Consider the following 8856-nt stretch of genomic DNA (forward strand, 5'->3'; position numbering starts at 1 on the left):
CTCTAGCATAACACAATCTCTCAAGCTCTGGGGTGTTTCCTGACACCAAAGCTCCAGAGTACTTATTCCTGAGCAAATTAATGACTTGTGATTTATAAGGACATAATTTCTTAAGAAATCACAAATGCATAGCTCAGATCTTCATTCTCTATTCATCTGCCAGCCAGACCCAGCCCTCTTGGCTTCTGAGATTTGATACAACCATAGCCTGAAGTGTAGTAATACAAGATTGCAATAGTATCATAGTCACTACCAACCATGACTACACTCTCCTTAATTTCAACAAACTGCTGTAATTAGTGATTTCCCTCATGGGGATGTTGTGAAATACAGCTAATTACAGTCTAATACAGAGTTTTATGATCTCCAGAAGTGGCATCTAGGTAACTGAAAAGTAAAACATTTTCTTTGTAAAGGTTATATTCTAAGGTATTTGGTGGAAGAGACTTGCTGTATTGGTAACTTCTGGGTACGTGCAGCTCACAAGGAGCCTTTTGGATCCCTGCTGTCCTTCCCAGGGGGGCAGTGATGCCTTTCTCAGGCAGATGGGCAAAGCACCTGCATGGGCTGTGTCTCTGTATGGACTGGCTCTTATCCCCACACTGCTTGGAAGTGCTTGCATGCCCACAGATAAGATTCTAACTCCGTTTCCTCCTTTTGTTTGACTTCTGCATTGCCCCAAAAGCACAGAGAGGGAGTTCTCAGTAAACATCAGGACCTGGAAACTTGCCCAGGTCCTGAGCAGGTGTCTTAAGGAAGCAAGATCTCACTGTGTGCATATCTGCACTTCCCCTATCATGGGTTAGAATCTGTTTGTCTTGGTGGTGTTGGAAGCCTGACAAAATGCACAAAGCCGACTCTCACAGCCTTCTTCTTCATGAGATTCATTGTATTCTCTGTGTGTCTCTTGAAGCTCTTGTAATCTTATCTTTATGACGAAATTGAATTGTGTTTTGTTTAAAGCAGGTTTTTAATCCTGTGGGTTATAGAGAAGACCTTGAAAGTATAATTTCTAAGACATGAAAATAAAGAAAACAAAAGAGCTTAAATACTATTACTTTCTAAAAGCTCCTTTCATGTTTTCTATCAGGAAAGATGATAAATCCTGTGTTTGGGATCCTAGCAACTTATCTAGAATTGATATAAAGCTTTGGAAAGAATTCCTAATGAAGATTAGATTAACCTGTGCTCATACAGAATTGTGAATTACAGATGAATCCTTCCACAGTATTCAATTCATTACATAGTATTGAACAGAAAGGAAGGGAAGGATACTTTACTGCTGGGTTCACTCTCTGAGGCTATGTTTTCATACACATTTAAGACAGAATTGTCACAGAAAGCATCCCTTGCCTCCAGCAGCTTGTTTAAATCCCCAACCACCTATGCAGTGGGATAGCACAAATATTTGCACAGACTTGGTAAATTGTGTTGGGAACAGATGAATGTGTAAAACAACCATTTCAATCAGACATCTGTGCATTTCAGTCTCATATACTTTTTCCTTTTTTTTTTCCCCTATCTTTTCTTTTCCCTTTTTCAGAAGCAGATGATGAATATACAGACTAGGATTTTTCACACAGAGTTATTACATACTATGAGATCATATTAGCCTTTTTTTTTTTGGTCCCTTTAGCAGTTTCTCTACTGCTGGAGATTCTTGCCAGACTGACCACCAAGAGAAGCTACTCTGCAACTTGAGAACAAGTAGGGTAGAACAAATAAAATGGGTAATTTTGTGACAAGATGTACTAGAATCTTTTTTGCATTGCTAATGGTGATTTTTGGACTAGTGTCTTCCCCATTTTCATGCAATATATGGCTTTTCAGCATCTCCTTGCTTACAGAAATAAAGCCCTGGTCACCAGTAACTGTGCTGAATCACACTACTGCTGGTCTACAAGGAAATACACTCTTTTTTTGTACTTTTTTGCATAGCTGTCCCTAGCATAGAATCTATGATACGCAGCTTTAATGCTGGGGTTCTTTAAGTGGGAACAATGGATAGGTGTGCCTGTGCCCCAGGTTACTGTGAACTTACCTGATAGGACAAGGAAAAGCATAAACAGCCAAACTGAATAGTTAATGTTTGCTAAGCTGCTTGTTCAAAAATTACCTTCCACATGCTTCCAACAAAAATCACCTTCCCTGTAAGAAATTGCAGCTTATCTACAGATCTTCTCCTGTTGCTGGTGTTCAGAACTAAAGTGAGCAGTGTTCTATGCAGTACATGAGATGCAGCCAGACAGCACAGTGTTTTAAATCATTATTAAAAGGCACCACATAGAAATACAAGTCATTTTAGAAGTGTTTTTTAATGAAGATCCACAAAATCAATCATTTTTAAAAGACATAAATTAAATATTGTTGTCTGAAGGAATGAAAGACTGTATGCTAATATTAGCATAAAGGACAGCATAATGCACAATAGAAACCCCACACTAATTCTGAATTTTGCTTCAAGCCATCTCTGAGACAGAAATTCTGCAGTTGGAAAGGTCACAATTGGCTTAAGGGCAGCTAATGTAGTGGGTGCAGTTACCCAACAGAGCACAATTAAGTTTTCAGCTATAAAGCATATTCTTATGTAACACTTACAGGTTGATAGAACTCACACAAGAGTCTATATCCAAAACCCAGTTTTGTGATATGAAGAGAGCTGCCATAATGAGGGCATTGCCCAACATTCAGGTTGCCAGAAAGCCTTGTGTTCCCTCTAAGCCTCTAGCTGAAGCAGACAGACCTTCAGTGTAATTTTAAATGAAAATGCAACGTAGTTACATCAAAGTTTATGAATTATATGTCTTTAATTCATGCTTAATCGGGCAACAATTCAGAAAACAAGCTGCAGTGCTGATTCAGCAAGGCATGTGTGCATGTGCTAAAACCTACAGATTTCAGTGGGATTTGAGGGAGTGTGAAGAGTTGGGCTCATAGTTATAATTAAGATGTGTTTTAGCATCATAGCCCAGCAGCTCTTAAATTGTTCCCAAGCTTAGAGTTATCTTTTTTTTTTTTTGTGATAAAAGTGAGAAGCGCTCTAATTACCCATGTATCTGAGTTAAAATTGACAAAATCATCTGTCAAAATGACAAAAAATGACAAAATCATCTGTCATCAAAAGCATCTGTCTCCAGTTACTTTGTCCAGGTCTATGGCATCTCACATTGGGGTGCTCGGTGGAACATTGTTGCAAAGGTAGGGTCATAGAAAGTTTCCCTCTGTCACAGCCCTAATGCAGAAAAGTCCATAAAACACTTGGGTAAAAGTGGCTTGCTCTTATCACTTGGCATTCTGGAGCCTTTTTGACTGTACGTTCTGTTTCTTTGGGGGAGGGTTTTCTTGTTTAGTGTCTGACATAATACCAATCCTCTTTCACTGCTGGTTTCAGCTGCTGCTCTGGAAAAAGGATTGCTGAGACCTGGGGTAGAGGCTGTCCTCCTAATTCTGGTGCAGCAGACCATGTCAAATGGGTAATTGGAAGTGGCAACGTGTTAATTTGCTATTGCACAATTCATCATAATTTGTCTATCTGAAGTTTCATTTTTCATTGTTGCATAGTTTATTGATGCTCTTCCAATCTGAAGCTTTTAACATTGGTTTTGTGGGATGTCTTTATCTATGGCCCCAACCTGCCATGGATATTGTTCTTTTGGGTATGAACAGTGGCTGCCTGATGTTCCCAGTGAGACTGGAAAAAAGTGGGATCCTCAACAAAAATGGAGACAAAACTCACTGATTTGAACCTTGTAATCCTGCCAAAATATACTGAAGGGCTACAGTAAGGCAGTAGTCTGCCTACATTAACTTTAGGGAATTACATAGGAATCTATAAGCCTAAGCAGCTCTCACACAGGTTGAGACTTTATAAAATTTAATCAGCATAGTAATGAGCCAGTGATTCAGATGTAAACTGCACATTTAAATATTCAGTGTTAACTGTGAAAAAATCCTGCTGTTAAAGTAAACAAACACAGGATTCTATTTGTTTTGCCTTTTCTTTCCCTTCTGTCTTTTTGCAGAATGTGCAATTAACATTCTAGATGCTGTTTTTGGAAATAGTGCTATGTCACTGTAAGACTCTGAGGAATAAATTAGTTAAACTGTTGATAATACAAAATAGCAAGGAATACTGCAGAGACAGCAGATGGAAAGAAAATACTGAAACAATTATTATTGGAAAGAGATTAAACTCTAAAGCTTGCTTGGCTATTAGGAAGACTCACACTAGGACTGGTTTTCAAATAATGTATTTTGCACTGAAGGAGCGAAAATGTTCAGTGTAGAAATCAGTAAATAAAATGTTCAGACACAGAGGATCAGGTGTGGAATGAAAGATATTTCTCTTGCAAAATAGACTCATTCACTAGAGAGAAGTATAAATTCTAATATGGTAAGGTAAAATCCCAAAGGAATCCTGTGATCATAAACAGGGTTAAGTACACTACACATGACCTGCATGTAGTTGGGCAAATTGGTCCAGAGTTAAACGTCAAAAGAGGGGAAGCACAGCCAAGTAATGAGAAACTGATGCAGAGCTGGCCACCGAGCAATGTGAAAATGGTGAATACCTTTAATTTAAGGTAAATTGAATAATTTCTCATTTAACTTTTGGCTGTTTTGATGATTCTCAATCCTTCTCTTTTTAGGAGCTCCAGGGCTACTAAAACTGCAATAACCTCTCTAAAAACTTTCATCCAGACAGGCATCAAGACAAAGCCAAATAAAAAAAAAAAGAACCAAAATCCAGTAATGACAGCTGAGTTTGGGACTCACACTTCACTCTGTTTCACACCCATTAAGCAGGACCTATGTACCCAGAAAAACAATGTAATAGTTGTCTCTGGTTTTAATTATATAAGGAAAAATCTGTCTCTCCTGTACTTCTGTTAGTACAGGAACATCTGTACATCTTCAGGCTGAACATCTTCAGGCAAGTGATCAAAAAATGCCTTTTTTTTTTTTTTTTTCAGTTCACAGCTCACTGGAATCTGTTGCTGCCAGACAAACTAAAGTCCTGAGTAGACTTCCTCAGCTGTAGTTTGGTAGGTCTACTAGTTAGATATGGGGCTCTGAGTTTGCCACCCAAAACAATCTTTTTGTAGGCTGTGGAAAAAATGTGGGGGAGGCAATTAATCTCTGATAAGAGAGGGTAGCTAACCAGACCTGTCTCAGCTTCCAATTTTTTTTTTCTTAGTAAAGCAAGCAAAGAGTGATGAACACAGATGTAGACACCAAAGGCAAGGCTGTTTTAGGTTAATAACACTTCTTATGTTCAATTGTTTGTCATTGATTATTTCCAGGAGTTCTCTCTAAGTTAGAGGTGCTATACATAAGTGAAACCACAGTCTGTGCCACAAATGGCTTACATCTGGAAAGCAGCTAAGTCAAATCAGCTCACACACACAATAAAAGGTCAAATCAATTCACACATTAAAGAGGTGCCTGCTATAACAACTCAATTCAAACAATTGGTTAAATTATACTCACTTGTTATTTATAAAGTTGACATATCTATTGAGATAAATATAGTAAGCAAAAAACCCTGGATGATACCCTGAAACAAATCCATTTACGATCTTATTCAGGCATACAAAAAGATGTTAGAATTTAAATGAGTTATGGTAAACACAGTATTAATTTTCTGCATTAAATTGGCTTGAGGTGAATTTTTTGCATTGCCTATTTAAAATAATTTCGTTTTTAGATATTTTTTTTTTAAGTCCCTCTCTCTATTTTCACACCAGAGGACTAAAGAGTAAATAACAGAAAGCAACAGGAATATAATTAGAAAACATCAAAATATCCTTGTGCCATGAATGTAAAAGAAGTGCACTAGAGAAAACCCCAAACACCAGAATGGGAGTGAAACCAAATGTAAGAGAAAATGAAACAAAACATGCCTTCCATAATGAACACTTTATCAAAATGTGAGTGCATCTCTCTCAGTTGTAGCAGAGCACTGAAATAATTTTGTTGGATGGGCTGTTGGGGACTGACTTATTGCACACTGTGCATGCCTCAGGGAATATGACGTTTGAGAAGAGAAACCATGGAACAGGCACCATCGCTTTAAAGAACCTAACTTGACTGTCTCAAGGTGTCCAGCAACCTCCTGTTTGTTGCACCCGGAGGCTGCATCAGCAACTCATGAGAGAAGGCTTCCCCAGCCAGTCCTGGAAGCCTGGCTTCCCAATCACACAGCTGATTAGGTCTTCAGTGTTCAGTGTCTTCTGTTGCCACACTTTTTGCTGTTTCCACCTCATCTTCATATCAATAGCTTATTTCTGGCAGATCTGGTCATGCCTTTCCCTGCTGCCAAAGCTGATATCCCAGGCAGCAGCAGCATATAATTTCTACCTTCCTTTCCAAGCTGTGGGGATTCCAGACCCTCTGAGAGGATGTCAGCAATGACAGCTGCACCTCTTCAATGAAACAGAACCCACAGAAACAGAGAATCAGAACATCATTTTTCTGCTAATGTTAACAGAAATCCTTAGTCCTTTTTGACTTTCTGAGTCACTGCAGAGAAAGCACTGCCAATTTTACCTTTTGGTTCTCAATGTCATTCCTTCTCGCACTGGTGTTTCCATGTTCCTTATTTCTCTACATGAAGATAATAGCAGGTGGGGTGGTTTTGGCCAGGATAGAGTTAACTTTCTTCATAATAACTCATGTGGGGCTGTGTTGTGCATTTGTGCAGGAAACAGTGTTGATAGCACAGGAATATTTTCCTTATTGCTGAGCAGTACCTGCACAGAGTCAAGGCCTTTTCTGCTCCTCATCCCACCAGGGAGGAGGCTGGGTGTACACAAGGAGCTGGGAGGGGTCACAGCTGTGACAGCTGACCCCAGCCGGCCACAGGGATATGCCACACCACATGGTTTCATGCTCGGGATGGAAAGCTGGGAGGAACTAAAAAAAGAGGGGGGGAGACATTCAGAGTGGTGGCATTTGTTCTCCCAAGTCACTGTTATGTGTGATAAAGCTCAACTTCCCTGGAGATGACTGAACACCTGTCTCTCCATGGGAAGCAGTGAATTAACTCCTTGTTTTGTTTGGCAGAGCCTTTGCTTTCCTTATTAAACTGTCTTTGTTTCAATCCAAGAGTTTTTCACATTTACCCTTTTGATTCTCTTCTCCATCCCACTGTGGAAGGAGTGAGTAAGTGGCTGGGTCAGGCTGAGCTGCTGGCTGGGGTCAAACCATGACACCAGGAAAGATTAATGACAATGTGTTATTAGTTGACAGTGAAAACATTGCTGCAAAACATTCGCTCTGCTGAGTGTTTGGAATTTTTGCTGAATTAAAATCTTTTCTCATTCTTACCCTGGCAATGGGCCAAAATTGGGGCTGGCATAAACCTGGCAGTAAGGTTTCTGCAGCAGCACAGAACTATCATATATGCGATACTTCCTCTGTGACCTTGGCTTTCCCCCAGCAGCATGAAACTGCTATGTGTGCCTTTGACAGTGCCTTGGGCTTAATACCACTAGAGGTCATGCGATGTACTTATTATCTAAGCTGCTTTTGGAAAATGCTCTAATACCCACATCTAGTAGATGTATTTGTACTCACAGTATCTGCAGACACTGCTGTGGCCTCTAGATGTCCCAACTTTGAATGCAAGTAGTAACTACACCACAACAGATCACCCCAGCTATTCTACTGCCCAAACCTGGAATTTATTTCGACTAGCACACAACAGGGGAAGCATGAGGAACTGGGAATATGAGAATAATATTAACATGAAAAACCTTCTTTAGAGAGTGAAATACTCTATTTACTAAAATAAGGAATAAACAGGTAAACATCAAATCCTTCCTTGCAACTCTGTAGGTGGCATCTGTTCCTACAATACCAATTGTCTGACCTGACCACTGTGATGCTGATTCCACCAGCACATCTGTCTTGAATGTTTCCTATCTTGAGGTTACAGCCTGCAAATATATGGATTGCATGTCGAAGCAGCTGACAACTACTCTCTGTCTTTTTATTTCAGTCTTTTGTATCTTTCTCCTCTTTGCCTTTGGCCAGCAGCCTAGCAATCAAGCAAACAAAAAACACCCCTATCTGCATCATCCACATGAAAGCTCCATGTCCAGTGTTTTAGGGAAATGTCTCATTCTGTCACAACTTGGCCCAGACCTATAATAATTTTTCCAATAGATGTACATCTATGGTGAGAGGGTTCTGCTGTTTGAGCCAGCATGTTTCCCTTTAGACCTTCCCATTGGTATTAGCCAGAAGCTAAAACTTGCCCAACAGCACTGCTAGACCAGCCCAAATTTGGTTATTCTTGGAAAGGAACAACCAGCTCTCAGTTCTGGCATCGCCTGGTCTTGTTTTGGACTTATGTCTAATCCTTGTCTTTCAGCTAGGCAGCCACTTCTGCTTCCCTGACTCAGGGTTCTCCCAGATTATGTGAACTCAAAATGAGCTGGTGTTGGTCAATCAGGTTTTTAGTTTCCACAGTAATGCAAATTTACAATTTAAGTTTGGTTTTGAAACACCACTCTCAAACTTTTGCCGGTATGGAAAGCTCTGGAGATGAATATTGTTGCTAAAACAGATATTACATTCACAATCTCATAATTGATAATCTAATCTCATTTTATCATCTATTGATAATTTCACCAATGTCTATAAATATGTGAAGGGAAATTGTAAAGAAGGTGGAGCCAGGCTGTGCTCAGTAGCAGGACCAGAGGAAATAGACAAAAATAGAAACACAGAAGGTTCCCTCTGACCATCAGAACAGCTTTTACTCTGAAGGTGACTGACCACTGGCACAGGCTGCCCAGAGAGGTTGTGGAATCTCCATCCTTGGAATTGTTTAAAGGCTGCATGGACATG

This window comes from Motacilla alba, chromosome 1 (genome assembly GCF_015832195.1).
Source record: "Motacilla alba alba isolate MOTALB_02 chromosome 1, Motacilla_alba_V1.0_pri, whole genome shotgun sequence".
Classification (NCBI taxonomy): domain Eukaryota; kingdom Metazoa; phylum Chordata; class Aves; order Passeriformes; family Motacillidae; genus Motacilla; species Motacilla alba.